Below are 14,797 nucleotides of genomic sequence, written 5' to 3' on the forward strand. Positions count from 1 at the left end.
AGATGCAAGTTCCTACCACTGAATACCATGTATGATCGGTTTCTGCGAAATGCTCACTTTCTCAGTTCAAGACTTCCTTATTGATAGACTACTTATGTAATAATAAGCCAGTAAAGATTAATATAAATCACTTACATTTTTCAATGATTTGCTGTGGTTATCCATTGCAGTCGTCACTAGTTAGATATTTGAATAGCACTGAAATATTTTATGTCGACTCGCTTAAAAATCTCACCATCAGTTTCCATAGTAATGTGCATGACTTTATCTGTATTCTTAAATTTTATTTTTACGTCTCTATTGTCATTGGTCTTTCTTTCTTTTAATGCCAAAATAATAGATTCTATTTTCGCTGCAGAGGTAAATTTTGCGCCAGACTTTTAGACGACCGGATCCCCTCGATCTCAAGTGGGGAAAAAGACACACGTTCCTTTTAAAATACAGTTGCTTTTGTTTTAAACCAAACGCATTTATGTTACATATAAAATTATGAAAATAAGTAAAGTAAAACATTACAAGTAAAGAAAAGTTGAGAGCTAAAATCTAAATTAAGGCATAATGAGAACTTAAATTAATATATTAACCATCCTTCTTCGTCATATCAGGATATTGTTCAGTTATACGTTTTATTTGGGTATATTTATTTGTTTATTATTTTGCTCTCTTTGTTTATTTTCTTATATGCTTATTTATTTATTTATTTTTATTTATATGGTAAAATCAAGTCCCTTAGGCACGCATTCTCTTCCACTCAACCAAAACTAGTTACCTTCTTAAACACTGCATGTATAATTTATCAACAGTAATCTCACTAGATGTTTTGATTTATCTAGAGAATATCAAAACTCGAGTGGGATTTTGCCTCGAACGAGAATCTCTTCCAGTGTGTGGAGTCCATTTGAATCCATGTTATCAATCTTTGAATTTTCTCGCAACACATTTCTCGCTGGCGAAAACTCTGCGTGTTACGGGCCTAATATAGGTAAAGTTGAAATTGAAATAAGCGCGGAATATCATACGAATGTATGGTTTTAACATCCTAAAAATGTTCAATGGGATATGCCATGCAAGAAACCTCACGACAATACCACAAGTAATTCAAAAAGATTGCCGGATGTTATTCATCAGAAGAGCAATGGAAAGGGGCAACTGGAAGTGTGCGACTGAAAAGAGGCAAATACCAAATTCCGGATGTACAGCGAATAATAATAATAATAATAATAATAATAATAATAATAATAATAATAATAATAATAATCTATACTAATAATAAATCTGTAGGCGAAATATTTCTGGTAATTTTCGATTTTCCAAAAATAATTGGTCTTAACATATATAATTAACTACCCTGAAACCGAAAATAGCTTTTTTGAAATTTTTGTTTGTATGTCTGTCTGTCTGTCTGTATGTTTGTTACCTTTTCACGCGATAATGGATGAACGGATTTCGATGAAATTTGGAATATAAATTATGTTCGTTGTAACTTAGATTTTAGGCTATATGGCATTCAAACTACATTATTTAAAAGGGGGGTTATAAAGGGGCCTGAATTAAATAAATCGAAATATCTCGCTTATTATTGATTTTTGTGAAAACTGTTACATAACAAAAGTTTCTTTAAAAATAATTTCCGATAAGTTTTATTTCTTCAAAAGGTTTGATAGGACTGATCTTTAATGAGATAAATGAGTTTTAAAATTAAAATAACTGCCATCTAAGGCCGTGTAATGAATTAAAAAACAAATGACTTCGTCTATAAGGGGCCTTGGACAGCAACAATCGAAAGCTATGAAAGATAGCCTACAGAGAATGTTTCTGTGTTTGTATGAAGTGATATCGGAAGCTAAATTAACCGATTTGTATAATTAATTATTATTTCACCATTGGAAAGTGTAGTTTCTCTAGATGGACATAATGCTATAATGTTATTACAGTAACTTCTGATATAATATAATGTAATATAATATAATATAATATAATATAATATAATGTAATGTAATGTAATGTAATGTAATGAAATGTAATGTAATGTAATGTAATGTAATGTAATGTAATGTAATGTAATGTAATATAATATAATATAATATAATATAATATAATATAATATATGTAATGTAATATTATATAACATAATTTAAGTTATTTGAAGGGTTGAGAACCATAGTGGGCCAAACGCAATTTACTGAATACGTAGAAAACAAGGGTTAAAATTAAGTTATTACCATAATTCAAGTAAAATAAAATATACACATTAAATCTAAATGATGTCAATCTTCATTAAACTATGGTTGCATGTAATAAAAATTAGAAACATGTTAAAGGAAATGCCATTGCACCAATGAGTGGTCTATGGACCAAAATGATCACATTTTAATGATTTGGATGCAATTTAAATTAAGTAACATATTAAACGATTTATCCTTCTATTAAACACGAATGTTCCCTGGATCGAACGTCCTATTTTAATTATGTAATTACTTTATATTTATTTCTAACGGGTGCAGCGGAGCGCACGGGTACGGCTAGTAATAATAATATAATAATAATGATTTATTTTAGCTGGCAGAGTTAAGGCCGTAAGGCCTTCTCTTCCACTCAACCAGCAAAAAGAGTATATACATATGCATGAACTTACAAAGAATTCAACAATTTGATTTAGATGAGAGTTACATGTATACAAGAGTTATTTACGAATTAAACAACAAAATACTATGAACTATTAATTAAACACTGAAATAAACTGTGTAGCAGAATTAAACTAAAATACCTAGAATGTTAATATATTTCAAATAATATTAGATAATAAAAAGAGATTATTATGAGACAATTTTGTAAATACAGCACCAATCAGGATGATGTCTAAAGAAAAAAGTAACAATGTAGTCAGTGATATTTTAAATCAGTATGATTGGAGTGAAATGCTAATAAGGTTATCTTTTAAGCTGTTCTTAAAGGTGTTTGTTGTCTTGCAGCCCCTAATACTTTGTGACAAGGAATTCCATTGACGCGAGGTGGATATTGTAAAAGATGATGAATAACAAGATGTTCTATGAAGAGGTATACTTAACGTGCCACAGATAAGTGATCTGGTATTTACGTCGTGGTTAGAGTATAGATAAGAGAAACGAGACGAAAGGTAATTTGGTGTTGAGGTGTGCAGAATTCGAAAGAGTAAAGACAAAGAGTGTAAAGAACTGCGTTCTTTAAGTCGGAGCCATGAGAGACTTGCGAAGGACGGTGATATGTGATCATATCGTCGGATGTTGCACACGTATCTGACGCACATATTCTGAGCTCGCTGTAACTTGAATGACAGTTCAGAACTTAGGTCACTTAACAAAACGTCACAATAATCGAAGTGCGGCATTAGTATGGTTTGTATTAGGGTAATAAGAAGAAGAAGAAGAAGAAGAAGAAGAAGAAGATGATGATGATGATGATGATGCACAAAGTTTGTAATTATAAAACTCGTGCACGGTTTATTTACGAATTGCTGGTTCCTGGAATGGACGTGGGAAGTAGTGGGGCGGAGTGCCTGCGATCTTGCAATTCCCGTCCACTTCGCCCTCCCCTGTAGAGCGTGTCGTTCATTAGCTGGGGGTGAAGAGGTGTGGGTCGCTGCGGGAGGTCAAGGTTTAGGGGAGGAACTGGGGTGAACTGTGTGATAATTATTATTCACCGACGCACGGTGTGTACAGTAAGACGTCGACCTGCATACAGATCCGCGTTCACTGCGGAACATACCAAAAACATAATTATGTTGTGTTCTTAAAGGCCAACTACCCCTAAGTGAATAGGACGTTACTGTTGGCGTTCTTTCCTCAGAACTGTGGAATCGGTCCAAAAAACCTCGAACTTCGCCGCATTCATTCATAATGTTCTACCCAAGGGCAGGTCTTTCACTACAAACCCAGCATTTTCCAATCTTCCCTCTTTTTCGTCTTTCCTTTAGTCTCTGCATAATAATAATAACAACAATAATGATAATAATAATAATAATAATAATAATAATGATAATAATAATAATAATAATAATAATAATATGTTAGGAGAAAATCCACAAACGATTAGGGAAAACACGGAAATTTTACTTGAAGCAAGTAAAGCGATCGGTTTGGAAGTAAATCCCGAAAAGACAAAGTATATGTTTATGTCTCGTGACCAGAATATTGTACGAAATGTAAATATAAAAATTGGAGATTTATCCTTCGAAGTGGTGGAAAAATTCAAATATCTTGGACCAACAGTAACAAATATAAATGACACTCGGGAGGAAATTAAACGCAGAATAAATATGGGAAATGCGTGTTATTATTCGGTTGAGAAGCTCTTATCATCCAGTCTGCTGTCCAAAAATCTGAAAGTTAGAATTTATAAAACAGTTATATTACCGGTTGTTCTGTATGGTTGTGAAACTTGTACTCTCACGTTGAGGGAGGAACAGAGATTAAGAGTGATTCAGAATAAGATTCTTAGGAAATTATTTGGGGCTAAATGGGATGAAGTTACAGGAGAATGGAGAAAGTTACACAACACAGAACTGCACGCATTGTATTCTTCACCTGACATAATTAGGAACATTAAATCTAGACGATTGAGATGGGCAGGGCATGTAGCACGTATGGGCGAATCCAGAAATACATATAGAGTGTTAGTTGGGAGACCGGAGGGAAAAAGACCTTTAGGGTGGCCGAGACGTAGACGGGAGGATGATATTAAAATGGATTTGAGGGAGGTGGGATATGATGATAGAGACTGGATTAATCTTGCACAGGATAGGGACCGCTGGCGGGCTTATGTGAGGGCGGCAATGTACCTTCGGGTTCCTTAAAAGCCATTTGTAAGTAAGTAAGTATTATAATAATAATGATAATATTTACATACTTACAAATGGCTTTTAAGGAACCCGGAGGTTCATTGCCGCCCTCACAGAAGCTCGCCATCGGTCCCTATCCTGTGCAAGATTAATCCACTCTCTATCATCAAATCTCAAATTAATTATAATTGATTGAGTTAAATTAGCTCATAAATTAAGTTAGTACTTTACCTTATAGGTTTATCTAAATTTAAATAAATATGTAGTCTACTAGTCGTTAACTTAACTGAAGAATATTGCTGGAGAACCTTTTAAGTGTAGTGTAAATATTCGTAATTTAAATATGTATTGTATTGATTAAGGCTGGTTGAGTGGAAGAGAAGGCCTTATGGCCATAACTTTGCCAGCGGAAATAAAACATTATTATTATTATTATTATTATTATTATTATTATTATTATTATTATTATTATTATTATTATCATATCCCATCTCCCTCAAATCCATTTTACTATTATCCTCCCATCTACGTCTCGGCCTCGCCAAAGGTCTTTTTCCCTCCGGCCTCCCAACTAACACTCTATATGCATTTCTGGATTCGCCCATACGTGCTACATGCCCTGCCCATCTCAAACGTTGGATTTAATGTTCCTAATTATGTCAGGTGAAGAATACAATGCGTGAAGTTCTGCGTTGTGTAACTTTCTCCATTCTCCTGTAACTTCATCCCTCTTAGCCTCAAATAAATAAATAAATAATAATAATAATAATAATAATAATAATAATAAACATTATTATTATTATTATTATTATTATTATTATTATTATTATTATTATTATTATTATCATCTGATATCTTCTTCTGCTCCGAACTTTCTCCTGTTCACAATTTCTTCCAGTGCATCCTTCAGTAGGCAGTTTCTTCTCAGTCAGTGACCTAGCCAATTTCATTTCCTCTTCCTGATCAGTTTCAGCATCATTCTTTCTTCATCCACTCTTTTCAATACATCTTCATTTCTTATTCTGTCTGTCCACTTCACACGCTCCATTCTTCTCCATATTCATATTTCAAATGCTTCTAGTCGTTTGTCTTCACTTCGTCGTAATGTCCATGTTTCTGCCAGACTCCACATAAAGCATTTCACTAGTCTCTTCATCAGTTATTTTTCCAGAAGTCCGCAGAAGATGCTACTACTTTTTCTATTAAAAGCTTCCTTTGCTATTACTATCCTCCTTTTGACTTCCTGACAGCAGCTCATGTTACTGCTTAGTACACTGGCTCTCAAAACTTTTGTCCTATGAAATAATGTGGAAAACTTTGTGAGATATTATGTTGGCAATATGTCTACCTACAAACCCCACTCCACATGTCGTGCTTATTCGCTTTCTTATTTTACTGTTTGATTGTGCTTAGAAATCCCGGCTTTAGTTATCAGTAGTTAAACCATGAGTCAATGTAATTTTTATGACCACGGTCAATGACGCCACCTCCCACCGCTACGGGAATGATGGCGCCGAAATTGCGTATAAAATTAGCCGTGCTGCGTGGCCTCTGTCAGTAGTATCTCGGTATCGAGAGCGCCTACAGAACTGTGCAACCACTCGTTTCACTTGTAATAGTAACTTCTGCAATATTGAAGTGACGATAGTGATAATAGACATGTACGTATCGAAGAGAGATTTCTCTTACTTTCTTCCCCCATGCGTTGTTTAGAAGTGTTGGATATTTCTGCAAGTAGGCCTATTACATGGTACAAAATCTTGCACTACAGCTGACGTCTTCATCAATAGTTGTCGGCCACTACAGACCACATCTTCAATAAAATCAGCGCACTTCAAACATGATTGGGACCGAGGATAATAATAAACATGTGGTGGTTATTGAGCATTTTAACTGTATGGTGGGCTATTCAGTAAAAGTTTCACTGTTGTGTTTATCGATTCTTTAGGGCTCGTCCACGCAGCAGAAAGATCGCAGCTCCACATCAGTGTGTGTGACAGTTGCAAGTATTGAGCAAACTGTTTATGACATAAATAAAATTCAGCATTCGAAATCATGATCGCGGGCGGCATGTTTCAACTGTCGCCCGGGCGCACGCCCTTATTCTTGCTGCTCGTACGGCTTGATGCCAGAGTTTACAGTTTGGCTCTGTGGATCCACGAAGTTAGGGTGGGGTGGTCAGGCTCAGAACAAAGACAAGGGATGGCATAGAATAGCTCACTCAGGAAGATGCGGGATAGTGTGCAATGATAGTTAAAGCTACCCGTATGTAATGTATGTATGTATGTATGTATGTATGTATGTATGTATGTATGTATGTATGTATGTATGTATGTATGTATGTATGTATGTATGTAGCCTATGTATGTATGTATGTATGTAGCGTATGTATGTATGTAGCCTATGTATGTGTGTATGTATGTATGTGTGTATGTATGTATGTATGTATGTATGTAGCCTATGTATGTATGTATGTATGTATGTAGCCTATGTATGTATGTATGTAGCCTATGTATGTATGTATGTATGTAGCCTATGTATGTATGTAGCCTATGTATGTATGTAGCGTATGTATGTAGCGTATGTATGTATGTATGTATAGCTCGCGCAAGAAACGATTACCGAAAAGCAATGATGGCGTTGCTGTCTGTTTTGACGTGTGTATGTAGGCACGCCGAGGGGGGAGAGGTGCGAGCCGATGGAAGTATTCTCTCTTCCAAGAAGAAGAACAAATGATGACATCGTTGTGGAAATAAAGAGCGTAGCAAGAGAGAAATTCGAAGCTAATTAAACGCGCAACATATTTTTACGAATGAAATAATAATACCGTGCGATACAAGACACGTATTCACATGCAATGGAACAAACTAAAGTCGTAATGTAACTATGACAACGCAAGACTGATTCTATCGATGTCATTTCTCTTCCGACTGTACTCTTGAATATCATTCAAGTTATCTCGTGACCTTTCCTGTCGCCCGCTCTTCCTTATCGCAGTGCTTGATTCGCATTCCTTCCGTCGGTAATCCATACTTGCGAGACCTATATGTATGTATGTATGTATGTATGTATGTATGTATGTATGTATGTATGTATGTATGTATGTATGTACAGTGGAAGCTCTTAAGTTCGACAGAAATCAAGTTCGACATCCTATAGTTCGACTGCTTACATAGGAGAATTAGACACGCCCCTATACGGGCACTAATAAATGGGTTTGCCATTTGAATGGGAACTGGTTCTGTGTCTTGTAGTGATACTCTTGTTAAAGGAAAACAGAATATTTTATTAATTAGGACATCCATATTTAATCACTGATTCTAAATTAATGAACTCTTCTTTTTCTATTTGAGAATTGTGTCGTTTGTGAGACGAAACTGTCGAAACCCACTGTGGTACTTGACGCGCATACACAAGTCTCGGGGCGGGCAGGAAATGCAAGTGCAGTACCGGTACTGTATTCGTTGATGGATAACCAATAAGAATTTGTATCCATTTCACCTGCCACACCCACTACCTTTATTGGACTGAAATTTTAATGCTGTTCAGTCGAACTTAGGAGAGCCCACTGTATGTATTTTTATTTTTTTTTTTTTTGATCTTGGTAGGTTATTTTACGACATCAACATCTCAGGTTATTTAGCGTCTGAATGAGATGAAAGTGATAATGCCGGTGAAATGAGTCCGGGGTTGCCGAAAGTTACCCAGCATTTGCTCATATTGGGTTGAGGAAAAACCCCGGAAAAAACCTCAACCAGGTAACTTGTCTCGACCGGGAATCGAACCCGGGCCACCTGGTTTCGCGGCCAGAAGCGCTAGCCGTTACTCCACAGGTGTGGACCACTGTGTATGTATGTATGTATGTATGTATGTATGTATGTATGTATGTATGTGTGTATGTATGTATGTATGTATGTATGTATGTGCCTATATTTTCAAGAATAACCATATTCAAATAAAACACACTCTCTCTGTTCCAAAATATGGTATAGAAAGATTCCATTAATTCTGTTCCAAAATATGGTATACATTTGTTAAAGTTCTCAGTAATATAATGTAACTTTAATACATCTTCTAGATACCGGCACTTATTTGTTTGATAAATTAACATAAGAAAAACATAAAAAATAAGGCGCATTTCATCATTCTGTGTGATGTCAAATTAATAAAATAAAAAACAAACATTGTTTTGAGAGAGAAAAATTAACTTAAAAACTGCAATAAATTATAACCCGTTTTTGTACGACTGTTGAGCCTTAGATGTTCTATTCAAAACTGACTGGTTGGTGTTACGTTTTCTGCAACAGGAACACCACAGCAGGTGTCCATTTGCTTTCTGTTCATAATGAACTATTTATATATTATAGTTTGATGCACTACAGAAGACTACAAACATTCACAACTGCACTGTCTGGTAGTCCCTTCACTACTGAACAGAATACCACACCGCGAAACATTTCGTGCGCGCATGCGCAATAATCAAACTTGTTTTGTTTGTTACTATATCATATTTTGGAATGGAGGGAATATACAATTGTATTAAAATTGTATTCCATTATTTTGTAAAATGAAGGTAATTTTCAGTGTTCGGTGACTGAATATGTTCTTTTTACGATATCCTTCATATGTGGATATGGAACGTATGACATGGACAGATAGAATAAGAAATGAAGTTGTGTTGAAAAGACTGGATGAAGAAAGAATGATGCTAAAACTGATCAGGAAGAGGAAAAGGAATTTGGTGGGTGACTGATTGAGAAGAAACTGCGTACTGAAGAATGCACTGGAAGGAATGGTGAATGGGAGAATAGACACGATCCTTATTGAATTCCCAGAAAAAAACCAGGGGAGTCAAATCAGGTGATCGCGGAGGCCAACGGATTGGGCCTATGCGACCGATCCACCTGCCTGGAAACATTTCGTCTACGGAATAAACGCTTAATTTAGCGACATTGTTTCCAAGTTCAAACCAGGCAGCAATTTTTCTCTTTTGCAATAACGTTAAGCGGCTGAGTGTCATTTTATCATTCCAGTCTATCACAACTATGTGTATAGTCATGATCGTGTGCCATTATCCTTGGCGTATAGAAGGCCATGCTCCATATCATTTTAAGTTGACATCAAATGCACATTACACGTGGATAAGTAGCTTTCTCTGGCAGCGGAGGGAAGTTGTTTCCAAATCGACAGTACGGCACCGGGAAGGGTTCTTTCTCGTGAGGATGAACATCATTTCAAAAAATTATCCAAAACAGTTGATTTTTCGATAGACTCGTTACTTAAGAAAGACTCTGTATATCATATACATGCTATACTTTGATACTCGTTTTCTCGATTTTCCATTTCTCAACATTTTGTAACATTCAAAATGCTCTAATGAATGCAGTTTTTCTCCAATCTCAGTGAAATTTTGCACAGAAGTCCACAAAAGCATGTGAAGTAAACTGACACGTGTTTTCTTCTGCTATTGAAAGTACCTCAAATCACCATGTGTTGAGGATGTGACAAGTTTTAAAAAATGGAAAAAATTAACAACTAAAAGGTTAAATATTTTTTCTCTAAAAAAGTGAAAAAAATATGAAAAGCATGTATCATATTTTACATACTCTATCAGGAATAAATTGAATATAAATTTGAAGAAAAGTCATGTGAACGTTGAAAATTGAGACAGTTTTAATTCAGTGTTAAAAACAATAAAAATGAATTGTAAGTAAACTAATTGGAATATCAAAGTGAAAATTTGAGTAGGCCTATTGCATGTCCACATTGTAAGAAAGATGTTGTAAAAGTTTCAGATTAATTGGTGTAAAAATAAAGTTAGAAATTTCTCATATCCAAATATCCCAATCTTACCAATTCTAATAGTTCTAGTAAAAAAGGTGAAGGTATCCCCGTAACATGCCATGAAGGCACTTGGGGGGCATGGAGGTAGAGCCCCATGCTTTCCATGACCTCGGCACTAGAATGAGGTGGTGTGGTCGGCACCACGCTCTGACTGCCTTTAACCCCCGGGAAAGACCCGGTACTCAATTTTATAGGAGGCTGAGTGAACCTCGGGGCCGTTCTGAAAGTTTGGCAACGACAAAAAATCCTGTCACTACCTGGGATCGAACCCCGGACCTTCCAGTCCGTAGCCAGCTGCTCTACCAACTGAGCTACCCGGCCGCCAATAGTTCTAGTACTGTATTAAATTTAAAAAGTTGTGTATGAATTTTATAAAAATTGAAAAATCGTAAATTTAAATTTATATATTCTTATTTGTGTAGTAGACATAAGACAAATAGTATTGTATACTTCTTAATTTCATATCAGAAATCCGCCCCTGAGCTCGAGTTCTACTCTTTCAGGGACGAGCTAAAGTTTTTCTGTTCATTTATATTTTATGTTACAATTATTAGTAAAATAAATAAATAAATAAATAAATAAATAAATAAATGAATAAATAAATAAATAAATAAATAAATAAATAAATAAATAAATAAATAAATAAATAAATAAATAGCCTTAAGACAATAGAGGACAAAATGTATGCATTAATCTCCACATAATATATGTGAATCTCTACTTCCGTGTCGAGAGTCGAACCTCTTGTCCGCTGGATTTCTCTCTGCAACTAGAACTACTGCGGTGGATATCACCCCATTGTTCGGTGGCCTCTGTACTTGAGGACTGGTTGTATAAGACAGCCTAACAGAACTCGGCGCGTGTAAACAGTTCCAAGTGCTGCGAGTCTGTTTTCGTAATCGCTGTAGTGTTGCCATAGCAGCGGCCGCAGATATCTATTGTCACACGCGTGTTGCAGCCCGCAAATGTGAGGTTGTGCCTCCCCAACAGCCACCACTTAACGCCTCACCATCCCTTGCGAAGAATGAAGAAACAACCTACTGTCATTTTCTCCTTTATTAACTTGTGAATGTCGTCCATATTGGAGACAACGTTAAGGCATAGATTTCACGATGCGTGGAAGCCATGTCGTGGGTTCGATAAACTCCTAGGGCAGTGATGTCAAAGCAAGCGCATTTTTCTGACTTTGACGTCGTGCGCGGGCATCAAGCGCTAGGTATAGAAGAAAGAATGGTTGTCTATATGAATAAGCAGCCTGTTGGATTAAGAAAACAGTGGTGCACAAACTTCAACGTGAAATTTTATGTCGTTATTTTTATATGCCTTCTTTCTGTTTGATATTATCTATATTGTCTGTAAAACAAAAGTACTAATATAAATTTCTTAATATTGGAGTTGTGCTTTAAATGTTAATAACATAATAAAAAGTTAAGAAGGAATAGTCACATAAATTCCATAGTGGTACAACTATACTGTACCAAATGGATGAAACACATCATTCATAAAAAAGTGATATCCCAAAGAAAGAGATTGAGTACTGTATGATATGATAAGTTGTAATTGATATTGATGGTACCTTTAGCCTTACAAAAGTAATCAGTAAACTAATCAAAACAATATTACAGTACAAAGCAAAGTTACCTAGGTGCTGTATATGTTTTAAGTGTAACTAATATTACATAACAAAACTCTTATCGCATTATGCTTTTAAGGTGATATTGGCGAGCAACTTCCTATCATCAGAATTTTAAATTATTTCTGGGAATCTGCTGAAACTATAGAGCTGACATTTTTACAACACATGGGCACGTATCTTTGCTTATGATGTAACACTAGTTGCTTTGTTAATTCATTTCCTTACAAACAATTTCCATGCGAATATTTTCAAAATTTTCAATACGCTATCTTCAGTAATACATATTTACGTACATTAGATTTACGAAAACAATCCGTAAGGCTACTAATTAAATAGGCCTATATCTGCAAATTTCACTTTTCTATAAAAGAAGTTGAGAAAAATTTTGTTTTGAATAAAAAATGAAACTTGTGAAAAATGAGCATTAAAATTAAAACTTACATTCTTATAATGCACTTATACTTCTCAGGCAAATCTAAAAATTAACATGGATACAGTTTTAATAAGTTCTCTTCCCTTTATCTATTGAATCAGTGCTGGCCATCCCTGAATATAGCTCGACCAAGCGGCATATACTTTCGTCTGTGTCTTTCCTTTCCGCTGTAAAGCGCTCAGGCTCTCCTGAGCTCTAAAGCGCGCGCTTGCTCCTATGGGCATCAATTGACATGACTGGACTAGGATATAGATGTTCATTGTAAATATGTTGATCTGTACAGCTGTTTCTAAATTATTATTGAATATCCTGTACAGTAGAAAACTCTATTTTAACTAGTACAAGGTAAGCCAGTGAAACGGGCGATTTTAAAACTTTAATAATTATCACACTGATTACTTTGAAACGAAACTTTCACTTTACATTTACGGTCTTACTAATAAACCGTGTATAGTTTTTATACTAGACTTATGCAGAGTTGAGACAGAAAACTTTACTAATAAACCATGCAGAAGCTATGGATGTATAAACAGTCTGTAACTATACAATGGGAATTGCTTTGCAGTAGTTACACACGAAATCCCTTGTTTAAGCGTTGTATATAGAGAAAAAATGGCCGCCTCTCTAACAGCTGTTCGTATCGACTGTCATTTTAAGATGATAGTTACCTTGTAAACACAGAAGAAGAAAGCAAAGAGCATAGAATAATTAGAATAATATTGCTGTAGCTTGTACTCTTTGACCAAAATATAGCGTGGTGATCGATCAGAGCCTGTTGTACTATCGATACTTCACACGGCACACTAGAGCGCTCTACCGGATGCAATAGAGAACCTCAGAATAAAAGTACTTGGAGAGTAAGAACCTTCAGAGTTCGATGTGGATCATCACTTTCAAGTTCTCGTGTCATTGAAGCTGGGATTCCTCAAGGATCAGTTCTGGGACCTACTTTGTACTCCATTTACGTACAAGATCTTCCAAAAAACCTGAATGCTTACATATGCTCTATGCAGATGACACAGTTCTGTATAGTCTACAAGACATTATAATATTATTTTCGCCTGTCAACAAATGCAAGCAGCTCTTGATTTACTTACACAATGGTCTACAAGATGGCGAATAAAGATTAATGGAACTAAGTCACAGCCAGTGGTTTTCACTAAAAGATTCCCACACTTACCAGAAGAACTCACAGTTCAACAACAAAACATACCTTTTAAGGTATATGTATACGTTAGAAACACAAAAAATTATGAAAAATGGCATTTTTTGAAACAGTATGTTTTGGATGCAGCATTTCTTCTTCTTTCATTTGCTGGTTTGCATATTTAATTCTGACTGGTAGTTTTGTAGATAATGGCACTTTTCTATGATAGTAACAAATGGTTACACCCCCTTTTATCTGTCAAAATGTCAGATTTTTTTCCTGAAATACTAAGCCATTTTTACCCATTTCAAAGTACTCTGGAATTTCTAATAGTTCACAAATAACTCATAGATAGCGATAGTGCACAGTTCTAGCCTTCCTGCCATCTATGAACAGAAATTATAAATAAAACAGCAGAAAGAAAAGTTGTTTATGTACAAGTTTCATACACGTGGTTACACAGGTTATGAGTATTATTTCCAGCTGTTTGTGCCTTTAGTTTCAGTTTAGTGTTCTCTTTGCATATTTATTTTAGTGTTAGTTATTATAGTGCGTTTAGTTTAGTGTTATTTTATAGTGCTGTGTGGCAGTGATGGCTAACAAACGTAATACAAGCAGGAAGAAGCAAAGGAAATTTTATGGGAAGAAGAAGGAAACAAATGTAACTACAGATAGACATTGTCCACCATCAAGTGAACACACAGAACATTATGGCTTTATTCTTTTTGATGTTAGATATTTAACAAAATTAATTTTACTACTGGCTTGTCCAGAATGTCTTATGGTGGGTTCAGTTTCATTATGTTTGAATAGTGGCAAGAGAAATGGTTTGGCAGTATGTGTGAAACTAGCTTGTTCAGCCTGTGGGTATAATTCTGATGAATTATTCTCAAGCCACAAAGTTTCAAAATATTTTGAAAT

This window comes from Periplaneta americana, chromosome 15 (genome assembly GCF_040183065.1).
Source record: "Periplaneta americana isolate PAMFEO1 chromosome 15, P.americana_PAMFEO1_priV1, whole genome shotgun sequence".
NCBI lineage: Eukaryota > Metazoa > Arthropoda > Insecta > Blattodea > Blattidae > Periplaneta > Periplaneta americana.